Raw genomic sequence first — 9969 nt, forward strand, 5'->3', positions numbered from 1 at the left:
GGGATTAGTGCTGACCTGCACTCCCACCCTGGCTGGGGCTGTAGCCAAAGACTCTGCCATGGGCTAATGCTGAGTAGGTATCAGTGATGGCCAGACCCTCCTGTGTGAGGTAGCCAAGGAAGCTGCACTGTGGCTCTCTGTAGCTGCTGCCAGGAGTCAGCCCTTGATGACAAGCCATGAGGTGCATTCCTGCCTTAGGCAAGGCTCAAGAGAAGCCAGTCGGGGCTGTGAGCAAGGGATTCAAGGGACTTGTTGAGAGGTGCTGCATCACAGTGGACAGGGCCCATCGCTGCTTATCCCAAACAGATTACAGAACTGAGAGTGACTGTCAGCACCTCCCCTGCCTTGACAAGGTGGGGCCCAACCCTGTGAGCAGATGTAGGGCAGTAATCCTGAGGTTCCCTGAGGGGACGCAGAGATTAGCCCCGAACGCCCTGCTCTGAATCCCTGCAGGAGCTGTTTTGAGAGCTAAACCACCACATGGATCCCCCAGCCTGTCCTTGTTGTTGTCCTCTACATACATTGACTGCATGTAGCATCCTCTGCAGAGAGCTGCTGTTTAGGCCAGCATGGCTCCCACACTGATGCCCAAAACAGTCCAGCTTCTCCTTTCCTGACCAGAGCTGGTGCTTCTAGCGGTTTTCACTGGGATTTACAGGGCCTTCATTGCCAGAAAAGAGACCATAAAATTATCCCCTCTCTTTCTCCAAGCCTACATCCCTTATGACTTCTAGAGGCAACAAGAGTGAGACCACAACTGGGTGGGATTAGTCCTCTAGTTCTCCCATATATCCCCTAGGCCAGACAAAGACTCTCTCAAGGGGGTCTCCTTCCTTGCAGTGACTTTCAGGTTACAACTATCCTCAGCCTGTGCCTGTCCAGAATGCTTGACTCTTTATACCCTCCTGGCACAGTTTTTCCTGCTTCAGGATATGAATTACCAGTTAGGATGGCACGGTATGTCCAGGCCTTGAGGAGCTTCAGGAAGTAATTTTATTGGAGTGGATGTGTCTCTGCCGCAGTGCCTGGGAACTCAGCTCTTGTTTGCTCTCTGTGTAGTTCCCGTGCTGGCAACAATGGCCACGGGAATGCTGGCTGCCAGGCAGTCCTTTAGTCACTCCATTGTGTCACTGCTCTGTGTGATGCAGTGCTGAGCGACCACCGATGGGCCACAGGGTCTTTGCTGGAGGGACTTTCCTTATTTCCTGTTGTTCCACTTCCCTTAAATTCCTCATCTCTCTGTGGGCCCACTGCATTGTTCAGAAGGGGATCCGTGCTTTGCCTGGCATCTTATTTTGGAGCGGATGTGCTTGTGCTGTGACCTATGGAAGCTGTGAAGGTGACATTAACTGGGAGGCACGCATGTCCTTTCACAGCTCTGTGTGTTTGCTGCTTGGCAGCAAAGGGATGGTTTTTGTGGCGTAACTTAACACATTCCTGGTGAACTGAGCTACACCGGGTGGCTTTAGCTTTTCATTTCTGCAGTCTGACAGAAGGGGAGTTGGAAACAAAATTTTACTGAAGGTCTCTCAGACAGGTAGTTTTTGATTTGAGGTGGATGTTTCTGCGGGCTTTGGTGATGTAAGACCTGCACAGATCGAGTTTGTGCCTTCTGTTTTCGTAAGCAATTAGCCATCAAACAAGCAGTCACTTACCAGGGCCTGGCTGAAGTTGCCTTCCAAAACTCCAATTTTCAAGGACTGGACTGGACCCAGCATTTGGCCAGCACTTCTGTCGCGAAGAGAAGTCACTGCTCCAAGCCCCAGGGGCTGCCCATCCTTGCAGCTCCTTGCGTGCTGTGCCGGGGCCTGGCAGTGGGGATCCTGGAGCAGCAGGTCCCACAGGAGTTGGTGTCGTGATCGAGTCACTAACCTGCTCGTCTCCTGCTCTGGGAGCTGCCAGAGGATATTAGGGCCAGGAGGCCAGACTGTGTGCAATGCAACACACTCAAGCCTCTATGAGTCTGGTTTCTGTCCTGAGTCTTGCTCCTGTATGGATTCCTCTGGTTCTTGCAGGGGGCTGGCTCCCTCCTCTTGGCTTAAGCATGCTGCTCATGTGGGGCTGGTGGTGGGTGTTTGGTGAGGGGTCTTCAGTGCATAGACTTAGAAGAGTAAATTCTTTTTGTGAGCTCTTGGTCAGGACAGAAGAGTCCACAAGATCACTTCTCACATCAAATGAGAAATACAACCTGGGCTTGCCCATGGGTAAGCAGGCCAGGCTCCTGTTGGTAGTGGGCAGCAGGAGATTAGTGGAGGGCAGAAGAGCAGGTACCAGAGCCCAGCCTGTCCCCACACTTGCAAAGTTGTACTATGGAGTTCCCTGGCCTGGTTTATGGCCTCTCTTCTGCATACCTGTAGGGAGAAACAATCCAAACTGCAGGTTAGGTTTGACTAGTGGAGTCAAAACCTGCGGGATGGTTTTTGCTGCTCACCTGGCTCTATTAAATCTCACCTAGAAGGGAGGCAGACTTGGCCGACACAGTTCAGCTGTGACTCCTCAGAAAGAAATCCACAGCCCAGAAAGTGTTTCCACAGCTGATGATGGCTAATGCTTTTTCCAGCTCAGGAAAGCTGCTGCCAAGAACAGGACAGTGTGCAAAAAGCACAAATGCCTCCTCAGCCAGGCAGCAGATGCCCCCGGGCAGCTGCCAGCAGGTTTTCTACCTGCCTTCCTACTTCAGGAAAGGACATTCCCTGAAAAGCACAACAGTTGCTTTGACTTTCAGCCTGGGCCAAGTGGGACCTTCATCAACTTCTCGCCTCGCCAGCTGCCACAAAAGCAGCGATGGCAGGTGTGAAATTGCAGGTGACTTGCTTGCTTCTGGCACTCCAGTGCTGTCATTTTTGGCTTTTGACAGTCTCTGAGTGGGCAGGACGAGGGAATTGCACTGAATTTGTGCCTTCTGGAGCAGGCCTTGGGTCACAGAGCATTTGGGTGGAAGGAAAAGGGTTAAAGGGGATACAGGAAACGGTTTGTTCAGGGCTTATTCCATAGGATGATTTCTGGGAAAGGAAGGGCTGCAATTGGGCAGGATGTATTCACTTTGGGATCTTGGAAAATCAAGCCCAGCCTGGCCCAAACTGAGAGGGAAGTACAGCACAGCCCACAGAGAATGAAACAGTGATGTCCTCCCTTTACCTCATCCTGAGTCAGTGCAAGCACTCCAGATAGCGTAAAGATCAGACGTGGTGCAGTGCTGAGCTCACAAGAACAACCCAAATATCCCATAGGGAAATGATACAGTTTGAGAAGAAAGACAGTAGGAACAGTTCTGAAAAGTCATAGACAGCCCGTGTTCCCCACTGCTCTCCCTCCTTTCCCGCATCTCCATCTCCGTTTTGCAAGACCCTTCTTGCTTGCCACTTGTGCTTTTCTCTCTGTCCTTTCTGGTGGGTACAGCACTTGGGGTGGGGGTGAAAGACCCTTGCCACAGGCCCTTGGAGGGAAGAGTGGCAGTTTGCACTGTGGGAGCGATTGGTGAATTTTGCATGCACTGCTCAGGCACGCAGAGTTTGCTCAGGCTGCTGGTTTATTTGCACTCAAGGCAGGCCAGCCATTCACCTGAATGCATTTGTCACTCTGCTCTTTTGAACTGGGACAGCTGAATATTGCTGCTGAGGGCAGGACAGTTCAAGCTGTTTCATTTCCCTTTCCCTCTGTTAGCTCTTTCTTCAGGAATATTCAGCATCCTGTTTGATTTGCCCTGCCTCTAGAAGGTTTTGCCTACCTTTAGAAGGTTTTGCTTCTGGTGTAAAATCCCAGCTGACATGCCAGGAGGAGGGCATTGAGAATGTTAAAAAATCTATGCCTTTCTTACAACTGAGTTTAAAGTCTGCATTTTAAATGCATACTGGACATAAAAAGTTTCTGGTAAAGTAACTGTAATTACTTATAAACAAACATCTAGCTCACTGAAGTCATGTAAGTGCTGACAAGAAGTCAGACACAGATCCCCATTTTCTCCAGGCTGCAATTCATTCTGTTTGGATGCATTAAATTCAGAATTGGTTCCTTTAGGTGCTGACAAAAGTGTTTCAAGTGCTGCCAGACAAAGCTAATAACACACACGTGCACCCACACACTCACAATGGATTAGTCAATGCTTTTGTAACCTTTCCTTCCTGTTTCCTTGTACACACACAGGGCAGATTTTGGTTCTCAGCCCATTAAATGGTGAATTATGCCTCACAACATCCTTCCCTGTTTCCTAAGTGGGAGAAGGTCTTACGGATGAGCCTTTTGGTGATAGAAACAGGCGATGGAGATTCCACGGACTTTAAAAGGACTTTATTCATGTTCCTGCATAAGCAGGAGAAATGGAGATGGCTGCACACAGCTGATACTCTGCTTCCATGCCAACACTGAAGTGTAACTCCAGAAAGTCATTCTGCCTCAGAGAAATGCACTGTGCAACTCATGCCTCTGCCTCGTGTCTAAAAGCGAATCATAGAATCATAGCACCTTTTAGGTTGGGAAAGACCCTTGTGATCTTTGAGTCCAGCCATAAACTCAACCCTGCCAAGTCCCACTAAACCATATCCCTAAGTGTCACATCTACACATCCTGTAAATACCTCCAGGAATGGTGTCAGATTGATACTGGACTCCTTAGAGAACAGCTTTGGGACCTTCCTGGGGAGAGCAGAGCACCTGTACCAGGGGAATGACATGACACAGAGAAGCCAGAGGTCTGGCTTCTCTATCTGCTGCTGGGTATGAGGCCAAGCAGGCCTTGCTCTGATCTGGGACAGACGTCCTTCTGTTCTCATGTCTGGAGTGGGAAAATCTAAGCCTTAGGGGTGCTTGGATGCTGTGGGAACAGGTGCAATAGGGGACCTAAAAAACAACAGATCAGAAAACATATGGGCCTACCCCAGCTCTTAATTAACCTAATTGCTGTAGCTTCCACGAGGGTCTGTGTGCTTTCCTAGAGTGTTGTTTCCGGTGCAGGCAAGCCCCAGTCCCTGTGACAGAGAGCAGACACAGTAATGCTATCAGCACCTCCTTCCTTCCCAGAAGGGGCCCAGCAGGACAGACCACCTTCGTAAAATCCATCTGGTGGGCCCAGGGTGCAGGTCCCTCTGCCTAGATGTGCAGCTCACCCTGCTGCAGAGGTGCTGTGGGCTTCTCTGGAGAGAGAGTGGGGGCAAGGAATGGGTTTGGAAAGCTTAAAAGGGTTATTACAGCCCAGTGGTTTGGCTTATCTGACTGTCCTGTCAGAGGAGGTTACTGCTCCTTGCTGCTCCGGGGGCAATGAGTCACTCAGGCTGCTTTGGTGGGCTGAGAAATGTATGCAGCCAGCTCACCTGTGTGTTCAGTGGCACAGGAAAACCACTGGATATTTATAGAAAGGAATTGTGTCCTGACTGGTGCAAAGAGAACACAAAAAATGCTCCTTGGTTAAAGAGCACAACTGGGCTGTAGTCCTTTCTTCAGGGCTCCAGACCAAGAGAAAGGGTGGTCAAGAATCTTTACTAACCTCTTTTGATGCTCAGACAACAGCAAGTTTTTTTCACTTCAGAGTCACTCTTCCTCACTGGAATGATTTGGAGAACAGAGTCACTCCCAGTTTAGTTAAACATTTGTCTTCTCGTGGCACTGAATTGTAAATAAAGCTGCTGCCCTAAAAATACTGCAGATAACAAAGTTTTCTTTTTGAGGTTCAAAGATGTCCTCTAACGACAATCCTTGTGCTGTGCTGCAAACTGAAATGTGAAGTCAGTTGTCCAGATGTCTGGTACAGAGCAGCCCAGCCAGCCTGCTCTTTGCAAGGGAGCAGCAATTCCCACTGATGTGTTTCACTCTAGCAGAGCCTCGGTCTCTCTGAAGCTCAGGGGCTGGAGATGTGAAGCACAGCAGAAGGAGCTGCCTTGAGAGGCACAGAGATGCCAGTGAGAGAGGAGGGAGTGTGTGCAGCGTCTGATGTGGGCACATCTTGTCTCTGGCCAGCCAAGCCAAATGTTTATCACCTTTGGATTCACCATCCTTCCGAAAAAGCAAAACAGACGTGTAGTAGTGTTGGCAATCTCTGTAGGAACCTCCTGTCTGCCAGATTCTCTCTCCCTGCCCTCCCAGCAGGTGCCAGCTGGGTTTTTGCTTTCTTTCATCCTATGATCGTGTTTCATCAAAGCAAACACGGTCAGGGGACATAAAGCCCAAAGGCTTACTAAAATTAGACCTGATCTTTGGTCCTGTTTGCATTCATTTCTAGGCACAGTGATGCCTGACATACAAACTGGCTAAAATCAGGGTTTGCAAGTCCTAAGTGCAGCTATGTTTGCATTACTGTTTGGAAAGTCCTTCAGAACAGCTGTGTGCCTGCTAGAACAGACCAGCGGCACACAGGCTCAGATCAAAGAGCCCCAGTGAAATAAATTTCAACAGACAAGCAGCCTACACTCTCCAAGTACCTGGGAAAGGAGGATCCTGGGAGAAGCACGGTGGCTACGATTTTGACACAATCAAACCGTGTTCCCACAGTCCCCATGACTCAGTGCTGGAGTCACACATGTTCACTGTGGAGATCTCTGGGTCTTCTGCAAGAACAAGGAATGAACAAGATGTTAAGTCCCAATTAAGTTAATGGGGCTTAAACAAATCTTTCAAGTTGAACATAGTGGTTTGTGTTGTAGTGGATCTGGATCTTGCTTAAGCTCCCCTTCCCCCTTCTTCCCATAGAGCTTCTTAAATTAAGGAGGAATTACGAATAGCAGTTCAAACCCCGAAGTGCAACCAGAATAGGTGTTTGGCATTCCTGTTCAAAATACCTTCAAAGAGGTGAAGAATAAGAAACAGAGGTGAGGAGAGAGAACAAAAAGTATGGTTTGTGCCTGTTTTTGCACTTATCTCAGGGTGGTTTTCGAATGCAGAGGAAGTGTGGATGTTGGGTCTCTGTTTTGGCTGATTGCCTAACATGCCACGGAAATCAGTGCTGTTGGTAGTGCTGCCCTGGGCTAGAAGAGCATTCCATTGGGGCCAGATCTGAAATAACAAATTATCCCAACTCAGGTCTGCTCTCTGGGCAACATATTTGGTCCAGATCAGGTCTTCATGAAGACCTGGATGGCCAGCAGCACTCTGCCAGGCCTTGTGCTCACCTTCCTGCTGCAAAATGGCCTGAGCCAAGGTGAAGCCAATCTCATTTTGCAGCAGCCTGGGTAGCCCCATGATAATCCTCTGGTGCAGAGCTCTCTGTTTTCCTTTTCATTGGTCCAGGGTGTCCCCATATCCTGCAGCTTGTGAGAAGGAAAGGGGTGTATGGGGTGTGTCATGCCCCAGGACAGGGAGGGAGCACTGGTTTAAGCACTTACTCAAGGGAGCTGAAGGGACGCAAGTTTAAAATAAATAAAAAGAAGTGAATCTCCACTCTTCATTCCCTTGTCCTGGAGATCGATGTCCCAGCAGCTCCCTCTGTGCTCCAGGGAGAGACAGGGAGATATCTTTGTGTCAGTTGTGGCTTGGGGCAAGGGACAGCTTCTGAAAATGGGCTGCTCCCAGGCTGTTAGAGCCTTTACAGGGCAAACTCAACATCTTAAACTTCTCCTGAAAACAAATGGGCAATCAGGCCTGATGAACACCCTTCCAGGAAGGTTTGCAAGGCGGGCTTTTGTTAAGACTCTGACTATAAAGGTCTACAGCCTCCCATTTGACAAACAGACAACAGCATTTTTTTCCCCTCCTAATAAGGTTTCCTTAGAAATGGATCCACTGCTGAATCCTGAGTCTGCCTGGCATATTCCGGGGGACATCTGGCGTAAATTCTTCATTATTAGATTACATTAGTTGCAGCAATAATCATTCACATGGGATTATTACATCCAAGCTTGTCTCATTGCCTTTATCCTTTCACACATTGTCTTTCCTGGTTCCCCTTCAAAGGGCTGTTGTGAGTCTGTGTCGAAGCAAGAAATTAACTTGTTAGTAATTTATGCATCATTTCCTCCAGCCACATGTATTTAGGGCAAGATCAATAAAATATAATAAGGAAGCGGGTGGGTATTGTCACCATGGGGCTGAAATAATTCCTTTGGTATCACTGTAAATCCTTCCCTCACATATGAAAACCTGCAGTGCTGTCCATCATTAGTTTATTTTGCTAGACTGTATCAACAGGGCATTTGATTTGGCTCTTTTATGTGCTTGGAGAGCTCATGTCCTGCTACTTCTGCTCACAGCCACACACAAAGCGCCTCAAGTGGAGGTTTAAGTTTTTGAGAGAGCAGTGTTTCACAGCCTTTCTTCTGGCTCCTGTTGTGTAATTAAAGCCGTGCCGTTTCACGCTGGAGATTCATTTCTGGAGTGGCTCCACGCTCTGGCAGCTGCTGAGATACGTTAGGTCTGAGAAAGGGAAAGGGATAGGAAGAGGGATCCAAGCACCGCAGCTCAGGGCACAGAAATCTTGCTGTTTGTGGGAACTGGGGAGGCAAACCTGAGCGTGTCTGAAAGGTCACTGGAGATTCGAGGGAGTCTGGAGTCCCTGAGTAGTGATCTGATTGCTGGGCAGCCCTTCCTGGGTAAAAATAAAAGAAAAGAAGGAGTTTGGATCCATCTTACACACAGCAGGGGCAGTGCCTGTGGAGAGAGGAGACAGCAGACAGAGCACACTGGATTTCTATGTCTCCTAAAGAGGAGTTTCTTTTCTCACCTCCTGGCTCCAATCCAGACTACCCTGCAGGGTTTCAGCTGCATGAGAACTTGAATTTGAGGAATTTGTTGCAGTTTCAGATTAAGAATCTTCTAAAAGTGCAAGCAAAACCAAACCAGCAATTTGGCAGCCTTGCTAGCTCTGCCTGCCTGGACTCCCTGTGGCTGCTTCTCCTGAGGGAAATGTCCCAAAAATTGGCACTGATGAGGAAAGGGCTGTGTGTCCCACCTTGGCTTTGGCAATGCTCTGTCTGCTGATCTCAGCAGAGCAGAGGCTCCAGTTCCTGAAAGTCTCTGGAAGGTGAAGTTTTGAGATCACTCTGCACTTTGGGACCTGCGTGTTTTGTTGCTGTAAATGTGAAGAAATCTAGGAGAGGGAGGTGGTTAAAACCCCCTAGTAGGTCTGACTCACATGGCAGAGGAACAGTCTATGTGGGGTTGTTCAGGGCTGAGCAGCACACAATGTACAGGATGGGGCAGTGGAGGCAGAGCAGTCCTGCCCTCCACAACCCCAGCCGTGTTGACACAGCCTGAAGGGGAGAGCAGAGGAGATGAGATCTTGAGATTATCAGTGCAGACTGGGGAGAGGAATGTTGTTTGCTTGTAGCTCTTCTCCACCAAGACTGGCAAAATCCAAACACGAGGGAGGATGGAGGCAGACGCCTATGCATGGTTTGAGAATGTATCAGAGATAAGCAAGCATAGGAACAAAGCCAGGGGCTTTAACTTCAGCACAAGAAAAACCGGTCACAGCACAGGCTGGTCTTCTGAAAGCCTTCTGGAGACAGAGGTCTGTCCAGGTCACCTGCAAGCGACCTGTGGCACTGCCCAGGAATGTGTACAGAACATTGCTGCCTTCACACCTGCCCCCACCATCCTCCGACAGCTCGGTGAGGCAAAAGCCAGTTATGCCTAATCTCCACTGGAGTCCAGTGGTGCCGTGGCCAACACTGCCACCCTCTCACTGGCAAGGGTTGTTACCAGATAGAGTGGGTGCAGATGAGAGAGAAAAAAAAGACAACTGGCAGAGGGAAGCAGGAAAGCAGAACTGAGGCAGATGCTCGGACCGGATGGCAGTTGTTTGCTTGGTTTTGTTCCTTTAGGAGCTGGGATTAGAAAAGAAATCGTTTCCAGGAGACACTTTCTCAGCAGAGCCGCTTTGGACCAACTCCTTTGCGTCTCCGGGCCTTTCCCAGGCAGGCTGTGCAGCCAGCCCTCCCCCCGGCATTGCAACATCTCCTGCTTTCCAAAGAGACAGGAGCAAACACAGGAAACCCCAGCCCGGTCAAGGTCTGGGAGGTAAATTTGTAACTTAGGACAGACTGCG

The sequence above is a fragment of the Empidonax traillii genome, unplaced genomic scaffold (assembly GCF_003031625.1).
Source record: "Empidonax traillii isolate 1590-97213 ecotype Southwest subspecies unplaced genomic scaffold, ASM303162v1 scaffold474:size1423191, whole genome shotgun sequence".
NCBI classification, from domain to species: Eukaryota; Metazoa; Chordata; class Aves; order Passeriformes; family Tyrannidae; genus Empidonax; species Empidonax traillii.